The sequence below is a fragment of the Nerophis lumbriciformis genome, linkage group LG16 (assembly GCF_033978685.3).
Source record: "Nerophis lumbriciformis linkage group LG16, RoL_Nlum_v2.1, whole genome shotgun sequence".
In the NCBI taxonomy this organism is placed as follows: domain Eukaryota; kingdom Metazoa; phylum Chordata; class Actinopteri; order Syngnathiformes; family Syngnathidae; genus Nerophis; species Nerophis lumbriciformis.
This window is the reverse complement of record NC_084563.2, coordinates 7,635,065-7,648,769: the sequence shown is the minus strand read 5'-3', so window position 1 is coordinate 7,648,769 and position 13,705 is coordinate 7,635,065.

Here is a 13,705-nt window from a genome sequence, read left to right as displayed (position 1 = left end):
CATCCATCCATAACGTTTGGACATTTTTGGTTAGCATCACGCTAACATGTCATAATGGCATTTGTCTCAAACATTTTTTACATTTTTTTAGTTAGCATCATGCTAACGCATCTAAGTGGCATCTATCCATAGTGTTTGGACATTTTTGGCTAGCATTATGCTAACGTGTCGAAGTGGCATCTATCCATAACGTTTGGACATTTTTGGCTAGCATCATGCTAACGTGTCTAAGTGGCATCTATCCATAACGTTTCAACATTTTTGGTTAGCACCAAGCTAACAGGTCTCAGTGGCGTCTATCCATAACGTTTCAACATTTTTGGTTAGCACCAAGCTAACATGTCTCAGTGTCGTCCGTCCAAAAGGTTTGAACATTTTTGGTTAGCATCAAGCTAACATGTCTCAGTGTCGTTCGTCCATAACGTTTGAACATTTTTGGTTAGCATCATGCTAACATGTCATAATGGCGTCTGTCTCCAACGTTTTTTACATTTTTGGTTAGCATCATGCTAACGTGTCTAAGTGGCATCTATCCATAAGGTTTCAACATTTTTGGTTAGCATCAAGCTAACATGTCTCAGTGTCGTCCGTCCATAACGTTTGAACATTTTTGGTTAGCATCATGCTAACATGTCATAATGACGTCTGTCTCCAACGTTTTTTTACATTTTTGGTTAGCATCATGCTAACGTGTCTAAGTGGCATCTATCCATAATGTTTGAACATTTTTGGTTAGCATCATGCTTACATGTCATAATGGTGTCTGTCTCCAACGTTTTTTACATTTTTGGTTAGCAATATGATAACATGTCTAAGTGGCATCTATCCATAACGTTTGAACATTTTTGATTAGCATCACGCTAACATGTCATAATGGCGTCTGTCTCCAACATTTTTTACATTTTTGGTTAGCATCATGCTAACGTGTCTACGTGGCATCTATCTATAACGTTTGGACATTTTTGTTTAGCATCAAGCTAACATGTCTCAGTGGCGTCTATCCATAACGTTTCAACATTTTTGGTTAGCATCAAGCTAACATGTCTCAGTGTCGTCCGTCCATAACGTTTGAACATTTTTGGTTAGCATCATGCTAACATGTCATAATGGCGTCTGTCTCCAACGTTTTTTACATTTTTGGTTAGCATCATGCTAACGTGTCTAAGTGGCATCTATCCATAATCTTTGGACATTTTTGGTTAGCATCAAGCTAACATGTATCAATGACGTCTATCCATAACGTTTCAACATTTTTGGTTAGCATCAAGCTAACATGTCTCAGTGTTGTCCGTCCATAACGTTTGAACATTTTTGGTTAGCATCATGCTAACATGTCATAATGGCGTCTGTCTCCAACGTTTTTTTACATTTTTGGTTAGCATCAGGCTAACGTGTCTAAGTGGCATCTATCCATAACGTTTCAACATTTTTGGTTAGCATCATGCTAACATGTCATAATGGCGTCTGTCTCTAACGTTTTTTACATTTTTGGTTAGCATCATTCTAACGTGTCTCAGTAGCATCCATCCATAACGTTTGGACATTTTTGGTTCGCATCACGCTAACACGTCATAATAGCATTTGTCTCCAACGTTTTTTACATTTTTGGTTAGCATCATACTAACGTGTCTAAGTGGCATCTATCTATAACGTTTCAACATTTTTGATTAGCATCACGCTAACATGTCATAATGGCGTCTGTCTCCAACGTTTTTTACATTTTTGGTTAGCAATATGCTAACGTGTCTAAGTGGCATCTATCCATAATGTTTGAACATTTTTGGTTAGCATCATGCTTACATGTCATAATGGCACTTGTCTCCAACGTTTTTTACATTTTTTTGGTTAGGATCATGCTAACGTGTCTAAGTGGCATCTATCCATAACGTTTCAACATTTTTGGTTAACATCACGCTAACATGTCATAATGGTACTTGTCTCCAACGTTTTTTAAATTTTTTTGGTTAGCATCATGCTAACGTGTCTAAGTGGCATCTATCCATAACGTTTCAACATGTTTGGTTCGCATCACGCTAACATGTCTTAATAGCATTTGTCTCCAACATTTTTTACATTTTAGGTTAGCATCATGCTAACGTGTCTAAGTGGCATCTATCCATAACGTTTCAACATTTTTGGTTCGCATCACGCTAACATGTCATAATAGCATTTGTCTCCAACATTTTTTACATTTTTGGTTAGCATCATGCTAACGTGTCTAAGTGGCATCTATCCATAACGTTTCAACATTTTTGGTTCGCATCACGCTAACATGTCATAATAGCATTTGTCTCCAACGTTTTTTACATTTTAGGTTAGCATCATGCTAACGTGTCTCAGTGGCATCTATCCATAACGTTTGGACATTTTTGGTTAGCATCACGCTAACATGTCATAATGGCATTTGTCTCCAACGTTTTTTACATTTTTGGTTAGCATCATGCTAACGTGTCTAAGTGGCATCTATCCATAATGTTTCAGCATTTTTGGTTAGCATCATGCTAACATGTCTCAGTGGCATCCGTCCATAACACAAATGTAAACTATTAGCTCCTCATGCTAATGGCTAGACTAGCATCATGAAAATCCACTTCGATGCTCCAGAAAACAATTCATTGTTTTCGTCTCCTGCTGTGTCTCACGTGGAACACTTCCGTCAGCACACTTCAACGAGTACACTTAGTCTGCACACTGTGTACTTACCTCTCAAGGGTGCCAAGTCGTGCTGTCCTAAAATGTCAAACATTCCTTTACTTCTTCTCCTTTTTTAATGGCGACTTGCAACCACTGGAGTTAGCCCCGCCCCTTCACGGAGCGCTACTATTTCGAGTGCACTCACTTCCGCACTGAAAAGTAGAGAAGTGACCCAGCGGAGACACAGCACTTGTTTGGTGTGCTAAGGTCACATGTTTGTCTTTGTGTCCTCCTATTGGCTGCTGAGTGTGTGTGTGTATAATCTTGTATTTCTACCCTTGTTGAGACATGAAGAAGGTAAAGCATCTTCCATATGAGGAGGTGTGAACAAGTGATGACATAAATCATGGTCCCAATAACATTGCATCTAATAGACAATTATCTCATTTGTGGTGATATCCATCAAAATGAGGGTGGTCCCAAAAAGGAGGGATTTTTCACATTGACTGTGTGTCACTTTTAAAAGTGATCCCCCTCTGGTCAACATATGAAATAACAAGTGCAAATGCAAATGGCCAAAATGTATTTAAAAAAAAAAAAAAAAATATGTATACATAGAGATACTGTAATAACTTGAAGTAAATAATGAAGATTAAAAAATAATTAGCAACAAAAAAATTCAAAAAGTTATGACTTTTTCATGCAAAATGGTGACATTTGTCATATAAAATTCAGACTTTTATCACAATGTTGCCAAATTTTTTTGTTGTTCTTGTAAAAACGTGACATTTTTGGAGTAAAATGATGACTTTTGTCATCATTTTGCCAAGTAAAATTGCGATTATTATTATAATATTGCCAAAATGTTAAAGTTTTCTTATAAAATTTTGACTTTTGTCGAGTAAAATGACGAGTCTTTTCATAAAATTGCCAAAATGTTAAGCTTTTCTTGTAAAATTGCGACTGAAATTGAGTACAATTCCAACTTTTGTTACACGAATGTTCAGTTTTTCTTGTACAATTTTGACTCCCTCTGGTCAACATATGAAATAACAAGTGTGTGTAAGAAATTGAAATGCACCCCCTTTGGCCAAAATTAATTATCCATTCATGCATCCATTTTCTACCACTTGTCCCATTCAAAAAAAATAAAAATAAAAAAGAGACATACTGTAATACCTTGAAGTAAATAATGAAGATTAAAAACCAATTATAAACAATTTTTTTTAAATTAATTAACTAAAAGCAGTCTTTTTCTCACAATGAGTCGACTTTTTTCTTATAAAATCAAGAACAATTTCATATTCTTTCTGTTTCTATGATATTGCAATAGTTTCTCCTAAAATTATGACTTTTTTAATGTAAAATTATGACTTTTTCATGCAAAATGGCGACGTTTGTCATATAAAATTCAGACTTTTATCACAATATTGCCAATTTTTTTGTTGTTCTTGTAAAAAAGTGACATTTTTGGAGTAAAATTATGACTTTTGTCATCATTTTGCCAAGTAAAATTGCGATTATTGTTATAATATTGCCAAAATGTTAAAGTGTTCTTATAAAATTGTGACTTTTGTCGAGTAAAATGACGAGTCTTTTCATAAAATTGCCAAAATGTTAAGCTTTTCTTGTAAAATTGCGACTGTAATTGAGTACAATTCCAACTTTTATTACACGAATGTTCAGTTTTTCTTGTACAATTTTGACTCCCTCTGGTCAACATATGAAATAACAAGTGCGTGTAAGAAATTGCAAGTGGCCAAAATGTATTTAAAAAAATAAAATAAATATGTATACAGAGACATACTGTAAAAACTTGAAGTAAATAATGAAGATTAAAAAACAATTAGCAACAAAAAAATTCAAAAAGTAAAAATAACTCTCACAATGTGTCGTCTTGTTTCCTATTAACATCGGGGGGGAAACAAATTCTCATATTCTTTCTGTTTCTGTAATATTGCAATATTTTCTCCTAAAATTGTGATTTTTTAATGTAAAATTATGACTTTTTCATGCAAAATTGTGACATTTGTCATATAAAATTCAGACTTTTATCACAATGTTGCCAATTTTTTTGTTGTTCTTGTAAAAAAGTGACATTTTTGGAGTAAAATTATGACTTTTGTCATCATTTTGCCAAGTAAAATTGCGATTATTATTATAATATTGCCAAAATGTTAAAGTTTTCTTATAAAATTTTGACTTTTGTCGAGTAAAATGACGAGTCTTTTCATAAAATTGCCAAAATGTTAAGCTTTTCTTGTAAAATTGCGACTGAAATTGAGTACAATTCCAACTTTGGTTACACGAATGTTCAGTTTTTCTTGTACAATTTTGACTCCCTCTGGTCAACATATGAAATAACAAGTGTGTGTAAGAAATTGAAATGCACCTCCTTTGGCCAAAATTAATTATCCATTCATGCATCCATTTTCTACCACTTGTCCCATTCAAAAAAATAAAAATAAATATGAGACATACTGTAATACCTTGAAGTAAATAATGAAGATTAAAAAACAATTATAAACAAATATTTTTTTTTAAATTAACTAAAAGTAGTCTTTTTCTCACAATGAGTTGACTTTTTTCTTATAAAATCAAGAACAATTTCATATTCTTTCTGTTTCTGTAATATTGCAATATTTTCTCGTAGAATTACGACTTTTTTAAATGTAAAATTAAGACTTTTTAATGCAAAATGGCGACGTTTGTCATATAAAATTCAGACTTTTATCACAATATTGCCAATTTTTTTGTTGTTCTTGTAAAAAAGTGACATTTTTGGAGTAAAATTATGACTTTTGTCATCATTTTGCCAAGTAAAATTGCGATTATTATTATAATATTGCCAAAATGTTAAAGTTTTCTTATAAAATTGTGACTTTTGTTGAGTAAAATGACGAGTCTTTTCATAAAATTGCCAAAATGTTAAGCTTTTCTTGTAAAATTGCGACTGAAATTGAGTACAATTCCAACTTTTATTACACAAATGTTCAGCTTTTCTCGTACAATTTTGACTCCCTCTGGCCAACATATGAAATAACAAGTGTGTAAGAAATTGAAATGCACTCCCTTTGGCCAAAATTAATTATCCATTCATGCATCCATTTTCTACCACTTGTCCCATTCAAAAAAAAAAAAAAAAAAAAAAAATGAGACATACTGTAATACCTTGAAGTAAATAATGAAGATTAAGAACCAATTATAAACTTTTTTTTTTTAATGAACTAAAAGTAGTCTTTTTCTCACAGTGAGTCGACTTTTTTCTTATAAAATCAAGAACGATTTCATATTCTTTCTGTTTCTGTAATATTGCAATATTTTCTCGTAGAATTACGACTTTTTTTAATGCAAAATTAAGACTTTTTAATACAAAATGGCAACGTTTGTCATATAAAATTCAGACTTTTATCTCAATATTACCAATTTGTTGGTTGTTCTTGTAAAAAAGTGAAATTTTTGGAGTAAAATGATGACTTTTGCCATCATTTTGCCAAGTAAAATTGCGATTATTATTATAAAATTGCCAAAATGTTAAAGTTTTCTTATATAATTGTGACTTTTGTCGAGTAAAATGACGACTCTTTTCATAAAATTGCCAAAATGTTAAGCTTTTCTTGTAAAATTGCGACTGTTATTGAGTACAATTCCAACTTTTATTACACAAATGTTCAATTTTTCTTGTACAATTTTGACTCCCTCTGGTCAACATATGAAATAACAAGTGTGTGTAAGAAATTGAAATGCACCCCCTTTTGGCCAAAATTAATTGTCCCATTCAAAAAAATAAAAAAAATAAATATGAGACATACTGTAATACTTTGAAGTAAATAATGAAGATTAAAAAACAATTACAAACAAACGTTTTTTTTATTTATTTAATTAACTAAAAGCAGTCTTTTTCTCACAATGTGTCAACTTTTTTCTTATAAAATCAAGAACAATTTCTCATATTCTTTCTGTTTCTGTAATATTGCAATATTTTCTCTTAAAATTATGACTCTTATGTAAAACTCTGACTTCTTCACAGTATTGCCATTTTTTTTGTTCTTGTAAAAAAAAGGACATTTTTTGCCATGTAAAATTCTGATTATAATTATAATATTGCCAAAATGTAAAAGTGTTCTTATAAAATTGTGACTTTTGTCGGGTAAAATGACGACTCTTTCTTGTAAAATTGTGACTGTTATTGAGTAAAATTCCAACTTTTCTCATAATATTGCACACATGTTCAGTTTTTCTTGCAAAATGTTGACTTGCGTTGAATTAAATGACGACTTTTATTATAATACTGCCAAAATTCTAAGTTTTTCTTGTGAAATTCCAACTAATTTTTCACAACAAGCTTTTTTGTATTTGCATAGTATGTATATATTATTAATGTTGTAAATACACTTCTTTATATATCTAGAAAGGCTGGTCCTAAAGAGGGAGGCATTTTTCTCAGGTCTCAAGAAGGTAACAAATACAAGAGTGTGTGTGTGTGTGTGTGTGTGTGTGTGTGTGTGTGTGTGTGTGTGTGTGTGTGTGTGTGTGTGTGTGTGTGTGTGTGTGTGTGTCGCTTGCCTTTAAAAAGGGCTAATCTGTGTTTTGTGTCGTCTGCACGCAACGTCGTCCCTCTCTTGAAATGCTTTTATTCTGAAGGAGCGACACTTCCGTTTCCTTGTAGCCGGAAGATGAAGAATGTGTCAAAAGCTTCACATACATTCCAAACATCTTCATTCCAAAAATGAAACGCCTCGTGCGGACAGCGGGGGTCAAAGGTCAAACTTTGGTTCGCGATACGTGTTACGTAATCACAGGTCTGTCGTGTATTTTCATCATGTTTATTCTCTCAGAAGTTACAAAGGAAAGCTTTTTTGAAGCTATTCTTACCCTTCAGGTTGAGAAAAATGTCAGACACACACAAAAAAAGTACTTGTTTGCATGTCATGTTCTTGTGAAAGTGTCTCATCAAACATTAAAGATTGTTTAGTAATCTACTTTTTTTTGTTTCATTTTGCTCACTATATCGTGAGTGTGACGTGTGTGTTATTGTTTATTCATCTTTTCATTTACCTTTCAGCAATCAGCTGGTCGAACAGCGCCCTCACCTGGCTGCACAGGAGCACTACAAGGCGGCAACGTTTGTTTTTGTCCGTGTCGCTCAATGATCTTAGACATCTTCTAAGGGTACGCAGCATGGAGCGCTACTGCCGACTGGCGCTGACGAGACGCGGGGCCGCCATCTTGGAGTGGTGATCCGCTCCACTCGGTGCAATTCATTTGGCAGGAGCAATGAACTGTCAGCGCATTTAATTCATCTTACCTCACTGAATACCACTGATTTTCACGTGTTTTTTTTGTCATACGTGTAGCTATGATAAAGGACACATGTTTTATTATTCATAGTTTTTTTTTATTTTTTTTATTTTTTATTTTTTTATTTTTTTTATTAAATCAACATAGAAAAAAACACACGATACACTTTCAACTAGTGCATCAACCCAGAAAAAAAACCCTCCCTCCCCTATTCACACTCACACACACCCACTCACACAAAAGGGGTTGTTTCTTTCTGCCAACAATACTCTGGTTTCCACAACATGGACAACACTTCTGCAAGGGACACAACACAGTCCCTGAAGCACACTTGATTGTTTGTGCTGCTGGTCCACTAACATTTTCATTTAGTTACTATTTTTTCTTTCTTTTTTCTCCCTTATGTAATTATTTTTATATTGTTTACTCTCCTTTTTATCCAAGAAAATATTTATTTATCTTATCTATAAAAAATAAATAAATAAATAAATAAATAAATAAATAAATAAATAAATAAAAAAGGAAAGAAAGGACCTTATCTTCACCAAACTATTATTCATAGTTTGCTTAACAGTAATATAATATTCTTATATGCTATAAGCAGTGTTGGGTTAGTTACTGAAAACCAGTAACTAGTTAGTTACTAGTTACTTTATTTCAAAAGTAACTCAGTTACTAACTCAGTTACTTACACCAAAAAGTAATGCGTTACTGTGAAAAGTAACTATTTAGTTACTTCTTTTTTTCCCCCTTTTTTTTAAGGCTCCCATTAATGCCCTTTTAGCCTTCATTTCAGTACTGTTGCACTGGAGAATAATACAATCTGTTGATCAACTTGGCATGCATTTGCATCACTGAACTCAGAAAGCAATGTGGTCTACATACAACACACAAAGACAAAGATATGTTTCAAAGGGCCAATTTATTTCAGGCCAGAACAAATTGACAAAACTATTTTAAATAGCTGCAACATAATGACACTTTAACTTTAAGTAGATAGGATCTTTGGTCCAAGACACAACTTACATTTAACTAAAATGTTATTTTCTTTGTGCTCGACAAAAGAAAAGTATTGAGAATGTCTCCATGTTAAAAAACTCGACTTCTGGCTTCGCCATGATGTCTTGTTAGTTGTTATGAGAGTAGCGTGTGTGTGTGTGTGTGTGTGTGTGTGTGTGTGTGTGTGTGTGTGTGTGTGTGTGTGTGTGTGTGTGTGTGGCCCTTTAAGATATGCCAGCATGTGAGGTGAGTGACGTCAGTGAGTGAGTGGGCGAGAGAGGTGAGCGAGCGGCGACAGTGTGTGCGTGCAGGTGCTCTAGCTTGGTGGATGGCTGCGTCCAATAAAGTCACAAAGTTGCAACAAACCGCCGGCCTCGTCATTCGCCCTCAGCTGTAAAGACCCACTTCCTGGTAAAGTGAAGGTTGTTAGCCCCGAAGTACATAGGCCCTGGAGGAACGTCTCCCCTGCGCCCCTCACCTATACGGTATGGGAGTCCCTCCCGCCCCCACCCACAGAAAGCACGCCTTTTCTTTTCCACCGCAGCGCTCCAATAAAACACACTCAGATCTTCTGTTTCTAGCCGATAATACATAAAAAATAACGTAAAATAACGCAGTAACGCATCATGTAGTAGCGGTAACTGAGTTACTGAATATAAAAAATAACGCGTTAGATTACTAGTTACCGCCGAAACTAACGGCGATACAATAACGCGTTACTTTGTAACGCGTTAGTCCCAACACTGGCTATAAGTGACCAGACATCCGAGATCAAAACTGGGAATATAATCCCAGAGAAAGGAGAAGCTATTTTTAAATTGAAGAAACAATATGATTAGGTTATATATACATGCGTATATCCTACATAAACAATGTATGAGTACATTAGATATTTATATATCGTATAGACTGTATCTCTGTTGCTGCAGCAGCAGAGAGTTTATTCTGTCTTGACACTTTGTATTGATATTTTGTATTACATTCTTCCCCTTAAATGATCATGTTTACAGTGATTGTTTTATATGTATTTTTGACGTATGTCGCTTTGGATAAAAGCGTCTGCCAAATACTTAAACATAAACATATATAAACGCCTGAAAGTCTTTATGTCAGGTTCAAACATGGATGACATCTATTAAACAAGACAAGAAGCAAAGAATCAAACAGAGACAGAATTAAATTTGGACTCAATTGAGGAGAGACGCCGTCGACCTGTAACCTCTTATAGTGTCACCCACGCTTTGGCGAAAGATTGTACGCCACCTCTTTTTATTTGGACTTTTCTTGTTTACATAACAACATCTGTTTTTAAAGGAATGTATGTAAACAGTCATTGTTTTCGGTCACATTAACACAAAAGAAAAAGATGCCTCGGGCTTGGGCTGGTCCTGGATTCAGCTTGAGCAGGTCTTCGATGACAATAGATCACCCCCTCCCGTCTCCTCCCATCGTACACAATGGAATTTTCCAAGCCTTTGCTTGGTGCAGCAAAGACAGCCTCTTGTCTATTCAGTGAGAACTCAGAACGGAAAGTTTTTTGATAATTTACTTACAATTTTTCTGACACTTTATATCAGCTAAAACCACTAATCTGTTTCACCGGATTCAGAATAAAACCAAATTCTGTCTTACCCAACAATGTTAGTATTTGAATATTGTTACTTGAAGACTTATTCCTGGTTACAATTATACTGTTAAGAAAGTATTGTCTTATGCTTTGCCTAAAATGAGAATGCATCATAATCAGTGGCGGCTGGTGAATTTTGTTTCAGGTGGGGCTGAAAGTTTGTAAACCAAACCCCTGTAGGGGGGGTCATCCTCCCCCAGAAGATTTCTTTGTGATTTTCACATACAAATGAAGCATTCTGGTGCATTCTGACAAAATAGAACATTTCTTAGGTTTGCAGAGAACTATATGCAATATGCACACTGAAGGCATGACAAGTATGACATGTTTAAATGTAATTAATTTAACTGACAAGCAATTCTATTATGGTCATACTCTTGTTTACTCGCGGCTACGATTTCAGCACTATTGAAGATCTTTGCTCCTTCTCAACTCTGTGGTAATATTCTTTTCATAAATACAACCAATAGTACGTTAATGTTAAATCTTACTTGTGAAAAGTAATCCTCCGATTTCTATTTTCAACAGTCCGCTCATTTGAGCAGGACAAGGCTGAACACCATCTTTGTTTTCTACCTGTCAACTGTCAGTTTAGCATCTTTGTTTTCTACCTGTCAACTGTCAGTTCAGCATCTTTGTTTTCTACCTGTCAACTGTCAGTTTAGCATCTTTGTATTCTACCTGTCAACTGTCAGTTCAGCATCTTTGTTTTCTACCTGTCAATTGTCAGTTTAGCATCTTTGTTTTCTACCTGTCAACTGTCAGTTTAGCATCTTTGTTTTCTACCTGTAAACTGTCGGTTTAGCATCTTTGTTTTCTACCTGTCAACTGTCAGTTTAGCATCTTTGTATTCTTCCTGTCAACTGTCAGTTTAGCATCTTTTTTTTCTACCTGTCAACTGTCAGTTTAGCATCTTTGTTTTCTACCTGTCAACTGTCAGTTCAGCATCTTTGTTTTCTACCTGTCAACTGTCGGTTTAGCATCTTTGTTTTCTACCTAACAACTGTCAGTTTGGCATCTTTGTTTTCTACCTGTCAACTGTCAGTTTAGCATCTTTGTTTTCTACCTGTCAACCGTCAGTTTAGCATCTTTGTTTTCTACCTGTCAACCGTCAGTTCAGCATCTTTGTTTTCTACCTGTCAACTGTCAGTTTAGCATCTTTGTATTCTACCTGTCAATTGTCAGTTCAGCATCTTTGTTTTCTACCTGTCAACTGTCGGTTTAGCATCTTTGTTTTCTACCTAACAACTGTCAGTTTGGCATCTTTGTTTTCTACCTGTCAACTGTCAGTTTAGCATCTTTGTTTTCTACCTGTCAACTGTCAGTTTAGCATCTTTGTATTCTACCTGTCAACTGTCAGTTCAGCATCTTTGTTTTCTACCTGTCAACTGTCAGTTCAGCATCTTTGTTTTCTACCTGTCAACTGTTGGTTTAGCATCTTTGTTTTCTACCTGTCAACTATCAGTTTAGCGTTTTTGTTTTCTACCTGTCAACTGTCAGTTCAGCATCTTTGTTTTCTACCTGTCAACTGTCAGTTTAGCATCTTTGTTTTCTACCTGTCAACTGTCAGTTTAGCATCTTTGTTTTCTACCTATCAACTGTCAGTTTGGCATCTTTGTTTTCTACCTGTCAACTGTCAGTTTAGCATCTTTGTATTCTACCTGTCAACTGTCAGTTCAGCATCTTTGTTTTCTACCTGTCAACTGTCAGTTTAGCATCTTTGTTTTCTACCTGTCAACTGTCAGTTTAGCATCTTTGTTTTCTACCTGTCAACTGTCAGTTCAGCATCTTTGTTTTCTACCTGTCAACTGTCAGTTTAGCATCTTTGTTTTCTACCTGTCAACTGTCAGTTTAGCATCTTTGTTTTCTACCTGTCAACTGTCAGTTTAGCATCTTTGTATTCTTCCTGTCAACTGTCAGTTTAGCATCTTTTTTTTCTACCTGTCAACTGTCAGTTTAGCATCTTTGTATTCTATCTGTCAACTGTCAGTTCAGCATCTTTGTTTTCTACCTGTCAACTGTCAGTTCAGCATCTTTGTTTTCTACCTGTCAACTGTCAGTTTAGCATCTTTGTTTTCTACCTGTCAACTGTCAGTTTAGCATCTTTGTTTTCTACCTGTCAACTGTCAGTTTAGCATCTTTGTTTTCTACCTGTCAACTGTCAGTTCAGCATCTTTGTTTTCTACCTGTCAACTGTCAGTTTAGCATCTTTTTTTTCTACCTGTCAACTGTCGGCTTAGCATCTTTGTTTTCTACCTAACAACTGTCAGTTTGGCATCTTTGTTTTCTAGCTGTCAACTGTCAGTTTAGCATCTTTGTTTTCTACCTGTCAACTGTCAGTTTAGCATCTTTGTATTCTACCTGTCAACTGTCAGTTCAGCATCTTTCTTTTCTACCTGTCAACTGTCAGTTTGGCATCTTTGTTTTCTACCTGTCAACTGTCAGTTTAGCATCTTTGTTTTCTACCTGTCAACTGTCAGTTTAGCATATTTGTTTTCTACCTGTCAACTGTCGGTTTTGCATCTTTGTTTTCTACCTGTAAACTGTCAGTTTAGCATCTTTGTTTTCTACCTGTCAACTGTCAGTTCAGCATTTTTGTTTTCTACCTGTCAACTGTCGTATTAGCATCTTTGTTTTCTACCTAACAACTGTCAGTTTGGCATCTTTGTTTTCTACCTGTCAACTGTCAGTTTAGCATCTTTGTTTTCTACCTGTCAACTGTCAGTTTAGCATCTTTGTATTCTACCTGTCAACTGTCAGTTCAGCATCTTTCTTTTCTACCTGTCAACTGTCAGTTTGGCATCTTTGTTTTCTACCTGTCAACTGTCAGTTTAGCATCTTTGTTTTCTACCTGTCAACTGTCAGTTTAGCATCTTTGTTTTCTACCTGTCAACTGTCGGTTTAGCATCTTTGTTTTCTACCTAACAACTGTCAGTTTGGCATCTTCGTTTTCTACCTGTCAACTGTCGGTTTAGCATCTTTGTTTTCTACCTGTCAACTGTCAGTTTAGGCTCCTCATAACCACTTCAAGATGGCGGCCCAATTTCTCGCGTCGCAGCAGCCAATGCTGCATCGACTTATAAGATGTCTATGGTAAAAAAAAAAAATTAAAAAATTAAAAATATATATATTTATAAGATGTCT